Source organism: Patella vulgata, chromosome 6, assembly GCF_932274485.2.
Source record: "Patella vulgata chromosome 6, xgPatVulg1.2, whole genome shotgun sequence".
NCBI lineage: Eukaryota > Metazoa > Mollusca > Gastropoda > Patellidae > Patella > Patella vulgata.
The window spans coordinates 21,403,847-21,408,622 of record NC_065884.2 but is presented as its reverse complement, the minus strand read 5'-3'; positions in this window follow the sequence as shown (position 1 = coordinate 21,408,622).

The following is a 4,776-nucleotide window of genomic DNA, read 5'->3' as shown; positions in this document are numbered from 1 at the left end:
GGGCGATATTGTGAATAACGGTCCGATGGTTAGTTTTATAAACTGAGTTCGCAGTAGTCAATGATATTGGTTAAATCGTGCTAATAGTAAGATTCAGTCATCCTCCCACATGCGCCCACGAGATTCACACGCTCTTCGATTGTTGCGTACGACAGTCCTGTATTTAAACGACAATAAGTCCATTTAGCGTTAAAATCTAAGTTATTTATGGATTATAATAGTTCCAAGCATAAAAATAAACGCCTTTATTACCCAAAGGATAATTTTACAAATGCGCACCAAATATAGAAGGAATATCTTGTAAACAAATAATAATAGATTACATGTTTGTGTAAGCCTATATTTTAATTCCATTATAAATAATATGTTTGTTGAAACGAATCATTATCTGTATCTCACAACAGCTGCTCGCTTGCTATAAACAACTACGTCTTTAGATGCAGACCATACCTTCCTTGATTTGATTCTCAGTCTCGTATTTATGAGTACATGGCAATATAACATCGCCTCTGAGACTTTTCTAGGGATAAAAGAGCTATCCTGGAGGGCAGGATATCAGAATAACCTTCTTCTAATCAAGCATGCTTTATGACATTTACCTAATCGTGACAAACATTGGCGTGCTTATAGAAACTACTTGAGATTTATGTAAAGATATTTTCAGTTGTTATCGGTCGGAATTCTCGAATGGTGTCATTCTTACGGTTTGCTACGTCATCGATAGTTTATAATTATTTTTTTAACATTTTATTATAGAACCAAACGTTTGATGGTGTTGGTAAACATTGTTTCAGAGTCAATAGAATAATAGATATTTTTCGAGATCACTATACCTGGTGGGGGTGGGGATACCCTTAATTAGACATTTAAAGTGACAATACCATAATTACTTAATTATAGTTCTCCATTTTCAGGAACCTTTGTACATGGGGTAATAACTTATTTCGAAAGAGATTATAATATATTCGACGAGATATAATCTGACTTTTCGCAGATAAAGAACTTAAGAATATCCGATAAATTATTCGCATAATTAAATTTATTGTATCGTAGTAGTTGTGATATGGGAGACAATCATGCCTGATAATTCCCGTCTTTGAAAATTGAAAAAATAATTATACTTCTCAGGTTTACGGCAGCCAATATAGCCATCACTATTTAATGTTTATTCAGTGCGAATATATACAATATCTGAGGTTTATTCAACGGAAATAATTATGCATTATGTAAAATAAACATGTTAAACGTGAAATAACCAGGAATATCCAACAAATCGTGTAATATAAATTACAAAAGACGTAATCAGGAATGATGTCAAAAACAATTGCAGTCTATTTAAAGATGCATAGGTAAGAGCTAAATCGGTCTACTGCGGACTTTTATTTTGACTTCAAATGTAATATAAATTATTATTTAGGCATTTACTCGGATGACAAGCCTATAATTTAAATATGAAGAAGCGAGGCTGTCTTGATTAACAAGTAACGTTACTACGATAATAAACTTCAAACAGTGATAACGTCGCTCAGAATAACGTAATTTGAATGAAATTTTAAAAATATTAATTTTCAATCATCTATTTTTGAACCATTATAGCAAGAACGACCAGCCCTTTATCAAAATCTTACATAATGCATCTTTAACGAGGAAAACATAAATATTCGATGTTTGTCTGCGATATCATCTCGTTGGAAGCAGACGTTAAATAGAGTTACTTCACACAATGTCATATTCGATGTTCATTATTAAAATTGTAAAACACAATTAAAGCATATTATACGCTTTATAATTTAATGTTGAGTATTATGCCGTCGCCCGTTCGTGTGTCCGGACATAAATCACAATTTGTATTCGATTTTGTTGAAACTTACATGTGTTTATATCCCAAAAGTTATTGTACGAAAATCGCGTATCCTCTAGAGGTTATAATTTTTAGCAGACTCTTTTTAAAAACTTAAAATGTATGTTGATATCTCTTCAGATCTGGAATAGATTAGATTTTGGCACATATACCAGATCGCAATTTCCTGGATTATTGACCCTGTTTTTTTTGTACGAAAATCGCGTACATATAGAGGTCACAATTTTTATTCGATTAAGTTTTGATTAACGTTCAATTATATGTTTTATTACACAAGGAGATCACGGTGGCTAAGTGGGTAAAACGCTGGCTCGCTAGCCTGGAGGTCGGGTGTTCGATCCATGCATTGGCCGAGAAAGTTCATCCAGATTTTCCGGCGTGGTTTCCCCTTGTCAGTGATGCAGGACGGAGGGCCTGGCAAGGACAGCTGTCTAGTCGTGCGGATGGGACGAAAAACCAAGGTCCCGTGTACACATTGGCGTGCACGTAAAAGATCCCTTGGCAGTTGGAATTCGATATAAGAGTAGGCCGTAGTGCCGCTGCCCGGGCAAAATTTCCCTCATTGCACACTGTATGGCGTATGCCCGTCTTCATTAGCCCAGTGTAGGAGCAGAACAGTAGGACGTTAAACCCCATTTCATTTCATTTCATTTTATTACACAACAATCGCAATGTTAAATATGTACGAAGTTTGTGGACCCTCCAGAGGCCACAATTTTGTCCGATTAAGATGAAACTTAGGATAAAAATTATGTTAAGGATCAGAGATCTTGGATGACTTCGGGTTAAATTTATTCACCACAGAAATTAAGTTTTACAGGGCCCATCTTTAGTCAAACAATAAATCTCAAAAACACACACACCAATGAAAATAAATGAGTGCAATAACATTCGTTATATGTCGAGTCGTTCAATTTTATGTTTTCAAATCTATTCTAGACTTTTTATTTGACCGTAATGTAAGTTTATTTTTTGTTTTGTTTTATTACACTAACTGCACAAGTGAATTGAACCCACATATACTTGTACCCCAGTCACAACATATCTGATGAAATAGTGTCATGTACTCAACACTCTTTTCATCTGCATGGTCAATGTCACATATAATTATATATAGCTTCAGGAAGACGAAATACATAAATATTGAAAATGAGCCGTTTTCCTGCCATCCCGGTCCGCGTTTCCGTCAAACCAAAAAGTAGTCCATAGCCTTGTTTATGTGGCTTTGGAACCGAAAGGCCAATCTAGGAGAGAGGGGTCAGACATGAAATGGGCGAAAAGATTCCCAATGAGGTTCCTCGGAACTGCGACCGCCGAAGTCGCGAGGTGCGCCGTCGGCTAGGGATGGCTTCCCCAGAAGATTTATGAAAATTAGGCGGCCGCAAACGCCTTTTTCCTTCTATTTCAGCAACAATAGAAAGTTGTCCAAATATAGTCTTATTTAATATGGTTTTGCGCAACCGAAATCCCACTCCATGCCCATCTGAACTCCAATCAGCCAAACTCTTGTCGTTGAATTCCCAAAAAACTGATGGATGAAACAAATAATGATGGCACCCGAAACAGGGCCGTAACTAGCTCAGAACAACGAGGGGGACAGGAAGTGTTCTCAGAGGTGCTGTAAAATTGACTAACACTGTATATCTAGGTTTTTTTTATGGTCGACAATTTTTTCACAGGGGGGGGGGGGGGGGGGCGGGAGCGAAACCTTTTTCATGGGGGCCTTATCTAAAGATGCTTTATCTATTTGTTTTCCCCGGTTAATATATATGATAGTTATCAACGCGGGTAATTCACATGGTAGATATTTGCATACTCAATGGTAATATATGTTTTTCCCCGTTTAATATATATGGTAGTTATATAACGTTGGTAATTCACATGGTAGATATTTGTATACTCAATGGTAATAATGTTTTCCCGGTTAATATAATATATGGTAGTTATATAACGTTGGTAATTCACATGGTAGATATTTGTATACTCAATGGTAATATATGTTTTTCCCGGTTAATATAATATATGGTAGTTATATAACGTTGGTAATTCACATGGTAGATATTTGTATACTCAATGGTAATATATGTTTTTTCCCGGTTAATATATACCGTTCCAAAAAAGGAGAGGATATTCAGAAACAATACAAAACTGCGGAAATGAACTGATGTTTTTATTGCCTACACATGAACATAAACAGTTCATGTTCATATGGGTGACTTTTACTCACAAAGAGATACATTGTCAAAAGTGAAAATGGACGTTTTTGATTTTTGTCTTAATAATGAGTTATTGCTCCACCAATCCTCAGACATTCAGCAATTCGCCGTGGCATGCTCAGGATTTGGGGCAATCTGACCCACTCCTCTTGCAGTGTCACGGCCAATTCTTGCAGTATTGTGGGTTGACGTTGACGTCGACGAACACGTCTCCCGATCAAATAAAACGTAACACACTAAAGCAAAGTTACGCTAAACAGTAAATCTTATGCAAGAACCGATAGGAAAGCAAACATGGATAGGATAAACCAGCACGCGGCAGTTTTCATCAACCCTTCCTTGAAGTGTGGAGGCTAGGTGGTTAAGACGCTGGCTCGCTAGCCTGGAGGTCGGGTGTTCGATCCCTGCATTGGCCAAGAAAATTCAACCTGATTTTCCGACGTGGTTTCCCCTTGTCAGTGGTGCAGAACGGTGGGCCTGACAAGGACAGCTGTCTAGTCCTTCGGATGATACGAAAAACCGAGGTCCCGTGTATACATTAGAATGCACGTAAAAGATCCCTTGGCAGTTGGAATTCGATATAAGGTTAGGCGATAGTGCTGCTTCCCGGGCAAAATTTCCCTCATAGCACACTGTATGGCGTATGCCCGTCCTCATTAGCCCAGTATAGGAGCAGAACAGTAGGACGTTAAACCCCAT